The 14,013-nt window shown below is 36.6% G+C and overlaps 1 long non-coding RNA gene across 1 annotated transcript; it reads right to left on the bottom strand.

Annotated features, from left to right (window-relative positions):
* Positions 1-7,329: 7,329 nt before the first annotated feature.
* On the bottom strand, positions 7,330-11,551 carry LOC117666148 (uncharacterized). The gene is made up of 3 exons (XR_004591653.3): positions 11,418-11,551; positions 9,387-9,483; positions 7,330-7,365 (listed from the first exon to the last, which is right to left on the bottom strand). It is a non-coding gene; the product is annotated as an uncharacterized LOC117666148 (long non-coding RNA).
* Positions 11,552-14,013: the final 2,462 nt, after the last annotated feature.

The following is a 14,013-nucleotide window of genomic DNA, read 5'->3' as shown; positions in this document are numbered from 1 at the left end:
TCACTTGTGAAACAAGAAACTTGTCCTGTTAGTGCCATATTTTATGCTGAAATAAACAGGAATACACAATAATTCTGGTACATTACTCTATATTAGAATTCATATTCTTTATCCCTAGTATTTGAAATATCTCAATACATCAGAAATTGGATATATGTCATGGGGAGGGGGTGCTCATGACAATGTTATTTCATCCCCAGCTGCCTCTGATGCATGCTAACACTTCATTCTTCCTTTGTCTAAGCAGTGTGTTTGGAAAAATAGAGCTCAGAGATACCCAGAACTAGGAAGAGATAACAGAGAGAGATTGCAGCAGCCTGAAAATGTGACCCCTTTGAAACTTTGAAGAGAGCTTAGAGGCATAATCATTCTTACTGTGCCTTAAATTAAAGCTGGGTTAGAAGCTTGCTGTTTTTAGCTGGCTAAAGATGCTGCCCTAAATATTCCTACTCTGACTTTACACTGGTAATCTCATCTACATTTACCACCACTTTGGACTTGATGGTTCTGCAGCAAAACTCCGATGCACCTCTTCTAATTGTCTTATGAGAGCAATTTTCCCTCATGAAAGCTGTTATCAGGGATTCCTGCTTGCCTAGCTGTGGCTTTGCAAGATGAAGAATGCAGAGGCAATACCAGTACCTATTGTTCATATTTTTTTTTCTTACTCTTCAGCTAAAAAGCTTATCTAGCATTAGTAAAAATAAAACAGTTCTTATGTGCAATCTTAATGTATGAAAGACATATACCCAATCCGTAGAAGGATAATTCTGTCTATTTCTAGTCCCTGGCAGTTTTACATTTTTTAAAATAATAAAAGCCCTATTTCTGTATCAATCTGTGAATTCAAATACTCATTTATTTTCATATTCATTTCCCCTATGAAACCATTTTAACACAATTTTTCCTAAAATAACCATTTTGTATGCAATTTCCTCAAGATATGTATTTTACATGCATTATTGGAACTGAGAACGACATTACAAAATTCATAGAAATATGTAGTCCAAAAGATTTACGTGCTGTCATCCTAGCATTTATTCAGAGAACACAAAATAAGCTGTTTGCTTAAAAATGTAAACTGAATGAAGTTCTCCCCATCTCTAATGAGGAAGAATAATGAAAACAATGGGACCTAGGCACTAGTTCTTAAGATTCAATAGCAATGGATAGAGAATTATTGGAGATAGCTTCAGATTGATACAGGAAAAAAGCTGATTGGTGGGTAGCACTGCCAATCATCAGTGCATCACTGGGGTTTTTTCAACATTCCAGATCCCAGTAATATAAGGTACTCAGTGATGCCATCAACCAGGGGCTCAATTTGCTTCCCAAAGTGGATTTTAAGCCTTTATAAAGACTACTTTCAATAGTAATACTTCAGGGAAAGGAGAAGCCAAATGGTTCTGGTCCTTTAGAAAAACAGATGCAATGGCCCTATTCGAAATTTCAAAATGTGTTTCTTCAGATCTAGTGCTATTTCTGTTTTCTCACTCAATTCTATTACAATCAGACTTCTAGCCAACTTAACATTAGGGAGGGGGGGTAGAGAGAGAAAAAACAAAAAGGAAGAGAGAAGGTCTATAAAACTGAGATACAGAAAATTTAGGGATTTGGTCACCTGGCAATAGCACTTAGACTCATATACCATCTCACAGTGCTTTATAGCCCTCTCTAAGCAGTTTGCAGAATCAACATATTGCCCCAACAATATGGATCCTCATTCTACCAACTTTGAAAAGATGGAAGACTGAGTCAACCTTGAGCTGGTGAGATTCGAACTGCTGAACTGCTGGCAGTCAACAGAATTAGCCTGCAATACTGCATTCTAACCACTGTGCCACCACAGTTCATAGCTATATATTTCATTTTATTTGTGAATCAATATCAATAGAACTAGGCCTTAGATAGTTAAACACAATGCTGTCTCTGTAGGTTACAGATTTTCTGGATTCAGAATCTGGATTATTTCAGTGTAAGCGGCATACAGTCCAGTACAATATTCCCAAAGATTAAGGTAGACAGAAACAGTGGGCACAGAGAAATTCTTTGTCTCTTCTGTCTAGGCTCACTCCTTATCTAATTGCAAATTCTTTTAGAGAAAGCAGTGCAAGTCACTCCTTCAAGATTTGAAATGGCTCTTTTAATCAGAAGACACTTTTCCTCCACAATGAATATGAAAAGCATTTAAAGTGGTTTCCTAGTTACAGTGCATTACTTTTGACCTATGCTGAAAGACCACATAAAAAGAGTTCAATGAGATTTGTTCTTCTAAAATTCTCTTAATACTCATGCCTCAGTGCACAGGCAGAGTATGATCATTGCTAAGATATAGATAGATAGATAGATAGATAGATAGATAGATAGATAGATAGATAAATAGACAGATAGATAATCCTTAACCAATTTAATCAATTTATTGATTTGTGCAAGATAAAATTACTAAAGTTATCAAACTAAAAAGCCCACATTTTTGTATATTCATGGGCATTTTCTAACAAATATATCAAATATTCACATTTAGATTTTCAAATCAAAGCTAAACAATAGATAATTCTTTTTCATTTTTTGACTCAGAATATATATATGCATCAATCACTTTCTTAATGTAGAATATACTAAGAGAGAAAGCAAATAAATACTCCCCCCATCCAGTAATGCCCTGAAAGGCCCCAATGGGTCTCCTTCCCTTCCTCCCTCCCTCCCTTCCTGCCTTCCTTCCACTGTGAGGAAGTAAGGCAAACTGGTTACCAGGAAATGGTAGACAGATCAGATAATTTATTCTTAATTTCTTTTCTCAAAATGTTTTTTGGATTTCCCCCACCTGCCTGCCTCCCCCGCCCCTGCCTCCCTTCCACTGTGAGGAAGTAAGACAGACTGGTTACCAGAGAATGGTAGACAGATCCGATAATTTATTCTTAATTTCTTTTCTCGGAATGTTTGTTGGGTCTTCCTCCCTCCCTCCCTTCCACTTACTTCTGAGGAAGTAAGGCAAACTGGTCACCAGGGAATGGTAGAAATTTATTCTTAATTTCTTTCCTCACAATATTTGTTGTACATTAAATGTTATGGGCATGTCCACAATCCTCCATTTTTTCCAGAGAGATTGGAAAGTGTCTCTAATAACTCCATTACCCCATTTTTCTTGCCATATTTTTTTTCTTCCATATCTATAGCATGGAATTCAGAAAATATTGGGATGGAAAACTAGGAACTCTTGATATTGAGACAAATTCAAATTGGTTTGAAGTTCAGAGATAATTTGCCTGGGCTTATTATTTTCAAAGCATTTCTATATCTCCATGTTAGAAATTTTAATTTCAAGGGGCGGAAATCCCAAAATTGACTGGTATTGTTTTTCATAGCAGATGCAATTCCAATCCATTGTTTTCTCAAAACAATCTTTATATACTTTTTTTTTTGCATTAGCAAATACAAATAGTTGGGTTTTGCATAGTACAAAGAATGATGTCATAATGTTTGTCAGTAAACAGTTTTGACTATGTAACAAGGTCAGTTCAGAGTGAGATCCAATGCTTATTTCAAAGCAAACACTTTTGAAGCCTTCACCAAATGTTGCTAAAAATGAAGGTATCGTTCAGTATCGTAAACATCTTTAGAAAAACACCAAATATTTTTGTTCCAATATATGAGTGTGTGACTCCATTCCCTGAAAATATCAGAATAAACTTTGAAATTACGTATTTCTTTGGATTGCTTATCCCACATCTCTAGAAACCTTCAAATTCAGCTCCTATTAAAATTGCCTCAGTGTGATTGGAACTCAGTTATCATATCAGATTATCAATTATCAGATATCATATCACTGGGATATGATATCTGATGTTCAATAATACGTTTACAGCTGCTTTTTAAAGAATTTCTGTATTCAGATGTAAGTCCAGGTTGTGTTGTGGCCTGTCAGTGGCCTATGCAGATTGTAGCTGATTCCGACAACAAGGAGGCTGGTGTGGTGCTGCGCCAGCAGCCTGTGCAGCTGGCGCTTGAGTCAGACAGTGAGGAGGCTGGAGAAGATGTGGTGCCAGAGGCAGGGATTCAGCCAGGGCCTTCAGAACCTCCAGAAGCTCCTTTAAGTGAAGAGGATGAAGAGGAGGAGTCTCTTCTCAATACTCGGGCGCACAGAGCTGCCAAAAGGCAGGAATGGCTCCTCAGGAGGAGATCTCCTCAAGAGTAAGGCTTGGGATTAATTGTAAGTCTAAGGGAGTAAGGCCACTCCCTTAGCTTATTTAAGGAGGAATGCCGATTGTAGCAAGCTGTAGGGAACAACTTTAGTTCACTCTCCTTCGCGTCTGGATTCTCTGCAAAATTGCTTCTGGGCTTTCTGCCAACCCTAGTAAGACTGTGATTACCTTATCTTAGAATTCTTGTAGGCTGTTTGAAAGTTTATTAAAGCCTCTGGTTGAAAAAGACTGAGTTATTTAAGTAAAATAAGCTTTGTATAGATTTTGTGTGTGCTGCGTTCTTTGGGGTCTGTAGCTGGGGCAGAACAAGTTCATGTTTTTGAGCCGTCAAAGTGAAACTCACAAAGAGTTAAAGCTGTAATAGTTGGACTAAGTCATCTTTTTCAAAGTCTTTTCACCTCCTCTGACTCAAATCTTAGCTGAAGATTTGTTTCAATCCTATTTCACCCAGGAGCCTTCAGTTACAGGAGTGATCAGGAATAAATAAACATGAATTAGTCAAAGATAATCTAAGATGCTTGGTCAGTAAATAAATTCAGATCCTAGCAATGCTGGAAAGGTAAGAGAGTACAGCTTTGCTGTAGGGGTGCATGGGTGGGAGTGGGTGTCTTTAATGCTTGCTTTCTGCCGCCTTTTGCGTAAGCAAGAGAAGAACTTTTCTTTGATGTGGCCTTCTTCCATTCTGGTTTGTAAATATAAGAGAACTTGGAAAGGATGCAATTGTCTAGCCCACTTCAATCAAGCAAGCTATGGCATCAAAGGAGCAGCAGCTTCTTCCACCGAAGCTGTTTAGAAAGAATGAAGAAACAGAGAAGGGGAGAAAAGGAAGGTTAACTAATATTTAGACGAGATAGGCAGCATTTAGCTTTCAAATTACCAATCATATGCTTGCCCACTTAGGTGAGTAAAAGTGAACATTCTGAATCAGCAGATGTCTGCAGGACCATGATGGAAAACTCGAGGGACAATTTTCTCCACCAGGTGCGACGGTTGAATGCTAATGGGCTGGCTTGAGGAGATGAAATTAGCCCTCAAGCCATAATAAGCCTTTAGGAGTCTCTTGGACAATATCAGACATCAAAACGCTTGGGGCAATTTATGAGGACATCAGTAAATGCATTTTTAAACATGCTGCTTCCACCAAATATTTGTAGCAAGAGCTTCATCGCCCACCCCACCCCCTTTCCCCAAAACATGCATTCACATGCATGAATGCAATCTGATGGTATTGAAAATAAATAGGGTCTTCAGGTAAATTAGGGTGCTGGAACCCCACTTTTACATGAAAGAGGGAGCAGCCAAGAGCAGAAGCAACTGGGATTTATATGGGATCTGTGTATTCTTGATAACAGTAGGCATGTTAACTCCTGAAATGCCTTTTTACATGACATGATAAAAACAATGCTGTACTGTAATATATCAAATAATCAGAAAATTGCTGTCCATTTAAGCACGTACTTGACTGCTCACCCAAATTAACTCACTTTAAATTTCATTTTGGCCAACTTTTAGGATGCTGGATTCATTCCTAGATATTCATAGCTTTGTGAGAGCCAGTTTGGTGCAGTGGTTAAGGCAGCAGGTTAGGGACTGGGAGAATGTGAGTTCTAGTCCTGCCTCAGGCACAAAAGTGGCTGGATTACTTTGAATCAATCACCTTCCCTCAGCCCTAGGAAGGAGGCAAAGGCAAACCACTTCTGAAAAACTTTGCCAACAAAACAGCAGTGAGTTGTGCAAGCAGACTCCAAGAACTGGACATGATTGAATGGAAGGGGGGGGGGGAACCAGCTTTAGAGAAAACTTTAAAATGTATTTAGGTTAAGCATTTCAGAAAAGTTATTTAAGAAATACTTTAGGTCCCCCAATATTGTATAGAATAGAATAACAGAGTTGGAAGGGACCTTGGAGGTCTTCTAGTCCAACCCTCTGCTTAGGCAGGAAACCCTACACCACTTCAGACAAATGGTTGTCAAACCTCTTCTTAAAAACTTCCAGTGTTGGAGCATTCACAACTTCTGGAGGCAAGTTGTTCCACTGATTAATTGTTCTAACTGTCAGGAAATTTCTCCTTAGTTCTAAGTATTCCTATCACTATACTTTTTTCCTTGCTATTGTCACCTTCCCTTATTTTAATCTTAAATTACCGAATATATTTCCAAATTTGTAATCAGAATTATAAATTGTAATTAGAACCTTACATATTTTTTATTTTGATTACAGACTCTGAAACAAGATTTCACCTGCACCTGTTAACAGCAGTGTTCCCCAAGGCAGAGTTCTAGGTCCAACACTCTTTCTGCTTTATATCAATGACCTTTGTGATCAAATTATAAGCAGCTGTGTCCTCTTTGCCGATTCAACACCACAGACAACTCTATTACTCTTCAAAATGACCTAGACTATGTATCTGAATGGTCAAACAGTTGGCAACTCCAAATCTCTGCTAACAAATGCTCAGTCCTGCACATTGGCAATAGAAATAAGAATATCAAATATTTGATGGCCGGAAATGATCTAAAAGTTGACCCACACTCTGTCAAGGACCTAGGAGTACTCATTTCAAAAGATCTAAGCCCCAGAACTCACTGTAACATCATTGCGGACCCGGTTTGTGGGGGCAATAAGCTGACTTTGTATAAAATATACAAAAGTATGAAGGCTGTTGCTTAATGCATTGTAAGCCGCCCTGAGTCTCCGGAGAAGGGCGGCATATAAAAATAAATTAAAAAAAATAAAAAAAAATTGCAAAAAAGGCATTAAGACTTGTCAATCTTATTTTACGAAGTTTTCTCTCTGGTAACGCTATATTTCAAACTAGGGAATACAAAATTTTTGCCAGACTTATACTTGAATACTGCTCACCTGCCTGGAACCCTCACTGTATTTCAGACATCAATACATTAGAGAGGGTCCAGAGATATTTTACTAGAAGAATACTCAAATCTTCTGCTTGAAATAAAATTCCCTATACCACCAGGCTTGAAATTTTAGGCCTCAAACTACACCATCTATGTTCTGACCTAAGCTTAGTTCATAAGATTATTTACCAAAACATCCTACCTGTAAATGAGTACTTTAATTTCAACCACAATAACACAAGGGCTATCAACAGATTCAAACTCAATGTAATTCGCTCTAATCTTGATTGTAGGAAATATGACTTCTGCAAAAGAGTAGTAAATGTCTGGAACACTCTACCTGATCCTGTTGTTAGTCTCTCTATCCCCATACCTTTTACCTTAAACTGTCTACCGTGGACCTTTCATGTTTTTTAAGAGGTCCCTAAGGGGGCGTGCATAAGCACATCAGTGTGCCTACCGTTCCTGTCCTACTGTTCCCATTTATATGTACTCATTTTATTGGTTTATGGCTGTTTTGCTTATTTATTTCCTTTTATTTGTGCCAATTTTTTCCCATGTGTCCATGTCTATGTCTATACTGTTACTTGTTTCCTTGTACTTGTTGACAAATAAGCAAGCAAGCAAGCAAGCAAGCAAGCAAGCAAGCAAGCAAGCAAGCAAGCAAATAAATAAATAAATAAATAAATAAATAAATAAATAAATAAATAAATGTGCGTTATGAGAAGGCGTCACTGAAAAAAAAAATTACACATATTCTGTCCACTAACAGTGTTCAGGCAGATCAAATCTATGAGGTGCAAATTTGTGTATATACAATCACCAGGGAAATTTATTTGTGAGCTTTCATCTCCCTAACTCTCTGGAGTTAGGTATTCTTTAGCAGGTTATCCCATGTTGACCAGGTCAAATCCAGCTCAAGGTGATCAGACATACTTGGTACCAAGGCTATTTAGGTTTTAAAAGTTAACACTGAACTCAGAAGCAAAGAGGGAGCTAATGCAGCAGCCAGAATACAGATATTATGTGCTCAGCATCTAAGCCACTTTATTTGGGGCCAGTTTGAAGCTTCTGTGTAGGCTTAAAAAGAGTGTTTTTCAGTAGCTCAGCTACATAGTGATGAGATGTTATCATAAGATCCTTGTGCTTCAGTTAAAAAAAATAAGTTGTGGTAAATGTATTCATTTATTTCCTCAAACTAGGAAATGAACAAAATATGAATAAATATAGGAAATCTATCTCTGTTCATCTTCTTATTATGATTTGGCATAAGCCATGTGTGCCTTATGGCAAATTACTAATGTAATTGATATTCTTGAAAAAGTATGTACTCTTCACCAAAACTGGTTGAATATTGATCAACTGCCTGATAAACCTATTAGCAGAATTTATTGTTTTTATCTAGATTGAATATAAATGTCTTGGCCCTTATGTGAATTATTATTGTACTCAGGACTAGTTAGAACACCAACTGCTTTAAGAAGAAAAGGACTGGTAGTGTATGACACCCACACGTTGGTGAAATCTCTGTCCAAATTACTAAATGATTTACACCATTGGTTTCATATAAATGCTAATCAACATAGGGAATAAAATAGAGTTTGTGGATTCACACTGAATAATATCCATGCACAATAATCCTTCAGCCTTATGTAATTATTCGATTAGAAGAATTGCTATAGTATAGCACTGGTATGCAAGCCTAAATTGATTGAAATGGACAATGAACATTATCTTAAAAGTGACTGCAAATTATTGTTAATTTGCCAAGGAATGGGGCAATCAACCTATATTTAGTGGCTATCTAACTTAGGTTTTCTTCAGGGATAGCCTAATTACTGGTTGTTTCAAAGTAGATGCTACTATCATTCTTGCAAAAAAGAAATTCACCTCTTGGAGTCAATTCACCTTCCCAAATTTGATGTAATACAGTAAGAGTCCAAGCACAGACATCCAAGTTCAAATCTGGAATGCCGATGCTTTGACTCTCTCCATGAATGGGAACTGTTTGTAAATGAGAAGCCTAAATCATGATGGATGCACATGGAAAATTGACAGAGAACTATTGACATTTAGAATAGTTAATATTAAGAGTAGAAGAGTTTGATTTAGTATAAGATATTATCTACTTATATGTTTCTTCTGACTTCCTAAGTTACATCATTTAGCAAGAATTCCCCAAATGCATTTTGCATTTCATGCTGGTCAAAATTTGAGTGGCAATCCCATTCAAAGCTAGCGACAAAGCTTCATTTACTTTTAAAGATCTTCTTTAACTAGCCCAAGGGATCAAATAGAGACACAAGCCTTGGTGAATTTTCCTTACCTTCTGGTTTCATTAGGAAAATTTTGCAAACCCTCTAAATATCTTCTTAATTGTTCTCAAACATGTGCCCTTTCCAAATCACCTTCTTCTGATGGAGCTGCAAAAGGCATTACTATTTTAGGTTCTTTCTTTGCTAAAGCAGAAGCAGTAAGCTGGGGACTTTCAAAAGATTGCACTAAAATGTCAACAGATGGCTTGCTAATCATATTGAAAAAATACTCCTTGCTGTACTAAAATGGTATTTTTTTTTCAGTGACTAGATCAGAAAGGAATGTTTATGATATAAAACATATTACTCACAACGTCTTTTAATTATCATACTTAATCATCAAGGTCAGTATGATAATTGTTTCTAAAAATTAACACCTAATTTTTCCAAGAAAATTGCCCAAATGCATGGACAGATTCATGAATTTTTGTCATATACTTGCTCCTCTGCTGAACCAAATGTATACGCAAATACCAGAAAATATTTTTCAAATACATATTTATTAAAGGCACAGCCTAATTAGTCTGATTGCTGCCTTATGAATGCATATAGCCCAACCATATGCCCCAACTGGGATGCCATGTGGGTACAGAGCAACAATGCACATCAGAGATGCACTTTTCAAAAGATTGTATTACATATTGCCATACAAATGCATTCACAACAGATAAAGTTATTGTGACTTGTAAGAAGTAACATTAAAAAATAAAAATAATTGTGATGGTATTTCAATACATACTGTGTCTTGCTTGACAATATGTAAATAATTCTTGTAGGTCACTAATCCAATTTATTTTCTTTTTTTAATGGGGAAATATATATATATATATATATATATATATATATATATATATATATATATATGTATGTTTATATATATATATATATATATATATATATATATATATATATATATATATATATATATATAAACATACATACATGTACACCAGTGGTGGGTTTCAAAAATTTTTACTACCGGTTCTGTAGGTGAGGCTTGGTGGGTGTGGCATGGCTTGAAGGGTGTGGCAGGGGAAGATACTATAAAATCCCCATTTCCTCCCAATCAGCTGGGACTTGGGAGGCAGAGAACAGATGGGGGCGGGGACAGTCAGAATTTTTACTAACGGTTCTCCAAACTACTCAAAATTTCCGCTACCAGTTCTCAAGAACTGGTCAGAACCTGCTGAAACCCACCTCTGATGTACACGTATACATGTACACATACACATATACATACACACACATATTGTAACATCCTGCTTTTCCTAGATGATTTGATTGGATTATTGCCTCTTCCTTCTGGATGGGACATTGAAATATACAATTGTTATTCTAATATACAACTGGCAATTGGCAATTTTATTAGCTGTATCTATGAAACACCTGGTTAATAATTTGTTGTTATTAGATTTTTATTTTGTGTGTGTGTGTGTGTCTGTCTGTCTGTCTGTCTGTCTCTCTGTGTGTATGTTTCTCTGTGCAACAGATTGCCAGGAAATAAAATCAAAGCAATATCTGAACTTTTAAAGAAGGCTGGGATCTGTCAAAGTTTAAATTGTGTGAATATGAGGCATAGGGAAGGGGAGACAGAATCAAATGGAAGTTATCATCTATGGTAGGAAGAGGTCATAATTCCTTTGAGAAATGTAGTGATCTATGTATTATTTTGGTAAGCAGTATGTCACCCAAAGAGCAAAAGTCTTTGTGAGGTAGTGGATTTTTCTTGTTTTTTGTAAACAGTTTAGCTAGGGTACCACAGTGCCATTTTGGATTCAAGCTTAAGGTTTTAATTACTCTTGGATGAAATTAACAACTGTTAACTATTGGTGAAATGTCTGCATTTAATATGCCATGCCTTTCAGTGGTAGAATTAACATTAATGTCAGATATGCACTTTTCATTAAGATGATAGCAGGAAACTCAAGGGAAACTCCCTCTTCCCACCTATAGAAAATTACAGGTAGTTTACAGGAATTGACAAAAATGGAAGGTATAGAGCGACAGTTCTTGAACCAAGGTAAGTCAAATGGGTAACTTACAGAGTGCTGGGCCACATGACCTCCATGGGAATAAAACTGGGAAAAGTTGTCGAAGCTGCAACATTGTTGTGCTTCTCTTGTTCAGCTTCACTGCTGTGCTGCCATGGAAACATACAGGAAAAAAGTCAGTGGGGGGAATCTTTCAGGAAAGTTTGAAAGTTCAGGTAAATTTGCCCCATCTGCACACACTCTGCTAGTCTCTTTGAGCTTCCATTGTGCTGACCACTTATACACTCCCTCCCTTGCCTGGCCGCAGCTACTTACCTGCTTGCTGAGAATGGAACGAGGGAGGGAGGGAGGGAGGGAAGGAAGGAGGAACATTTCCAATGCTCCCTGCCAGCTTTCCACATCAAAGGGGAAGCTTCCAAAGTTGCTTCTGTTTCAATACTTTTTTTGCCAATCAGTGTTTTAAACTCATTTCTCTGCTAGGTAAGGATATGCCTCTGAAATCATGAACTGTAATGGGTTACAGTTGCCAGTTATATTTCAAGGATTTGCATTCCATGTTCAGTTTAAGGGTCAAGATCCACATGGGACAGCTCAGGCCACCAGATGGACTACAGAAATACAGAAAGTATTCATCCCTTAAATTAATTAAACTTGAATTATCTTTAATAAATAATTCATATTTCTGGTTTTCTCTCTATAGGTATCTTTACACACACTCTCTCTTTTCTTTTCTTTTTGAAATGCATTCCCCTCCTTTCAAAAGGGCATGAAAGAACACCTTATCATCACATTTAGTTTGGTCCTCACATGGTTACTGAATTATGTTCTCTTTATGTCAATTATCACAAAATGTATGGTTTTCACTGACTGATGATCCAAGACATACTTTTTGGTAGATCTAGGAAAGTAATGTGAATTATCCTTCAGTCAATTAATAGCCAGAGGTCAGATGAGAACTTAAGGATTCTGAAAGAATAATGAGCATGATTATTTATCATTTTTATTGGCCCTCTCAGAGGCAAAAAGCTTTATAATCCTATTTCAGTTATCTTCAGACCTACTATGTCACAAGGGGATGTGAAAGAGTGACTTCTTCCCAAGGCCACCCAATAAGTTTTAGGACTGAGGCCAAGCTATCACAGTTGTTATCCTCCATGTAAAATTTCAGGATATGTGCAACACACACATTGGAAACAGAAGTATATTATTTTGCATTTTATCCCAGTTTGTCTCTTTAATTCAGCTGCCAATTTTGGGTTTAAATAAGTAGATATCTAAGTAGGAGCAAGTAAGAAATCCAAGAAGAACAAAAACATAGCCAGGAATAGAAAAGTGAAATTTTTCTTTGTTCTTTACCACCATCTAAGAAACTTGCATAATATGATAAAAGTTATCAACATCATCATACTCATATTGACAAAAAATTATCAGCATCATACTCAGCTGAGATATTGGACTAGGACCAGGTTCAGATCCACTCTCAAACATGGAAGTTCACTTTGAGCCAGTCATTTTCTGTCAGCCTCATCTATCTCACATGAGTGGTGAGGAGAGGAGATTCCATTAAAAGCCCCTGGAGAAAAGAGAGATATTAATCTAACAAACAACAATTAGTGTGTTGTCAAATTCTAAAAATATATAAGTATGATTGCTTTGTTCTCTTCGACATTAAGAGATTCAGCAAAGAATATTCCTCCTCTTTAGAGAAGTCTTTAATAATTAACATTGAAAATTATAACTTCATTAGGCAGCCATTATCACAGGAGTGTGAAGATCAATATCTCTTGTTCTCATAACTTGTTGAAGTTTAAGATTCTTTGAGAAACATTTGTTCATGCCCTACTGTTTGCTATCCTGTCTTTACCTGTGTTTAGAAAAAATAATATGCCTCTGCACTGTTCCAATTTGGTGATGTTTATACCACAGTCCCCTCTGAACCCATAGTAGACCATGTTGTAGATAGCAGACACTACCCTTTGCACATATATATCATTTTTGAGGCCTGTGAGAGGCATTGAGATTAAGTGAGCAAAGGTTGTAAAAGAAGTATGAATTGCTGAGATATAAGCAATTAACATTTTAAAATGTTACTCTATAAATAGCCTTATGAATGCAAATTATACAAACTTGAGTTCTTTTTTTGTACTCTGAAATAGAGAATAACTTTAGACTTGAAACACAATAAACTGTTCCAAATTGGAGAAACCAACATTATGAACCTATTAATTATGACATATTGTAACATCATTATCCTGAACTCAGAATGTCAATTTCATAACTCTTTCTTTTCTCTGATACACTGAAGCTTTTTTAAAACTTTCGATACCAAACACATGTAAAGTTTGGAAAAAAAAACATTTTGGAAAGCACCTTGATCGTATAATTGATCACAGGTGATTCTTGTGCCTCAGCTCATAAATATAGATAGAATCTTGATGTATTTTTCTCAAACAAGATTATGCAGAACTTTTTTTTTGAAGTAAAGCATAAATGGTCAGTACCAAGCTCTGGTGAGAAAAACACTACTAAGAAACACAATAGCAACATTAGAGAGTCGTGGTGGTGCAGTGATTGGAATGCAGTATTGCAGGCTAATTCTGCTGACTGCCAGCAGTTCGATTGTCACTGGCTCAAGGTTGACTCAGTC

Source organism: Pantherophis guttatus, chromosome 1 (assembly GCF_059756535.1).
Source record: "Pantherophis guttatus breed Tessera chromosome 1, ASM5975653v1, whole genome shotgun sequence".
NCBI classification, from domain to species: domain Eukaryota; kingdom Metazoa; phylum Chordata; class Lepidosauria; order Squamata; family Colubridae; genus Pantherophis; species Pantherophis guttatus.
This window is presented reverse-complemented; position numbering and strand designations above follow the sequence as displayed.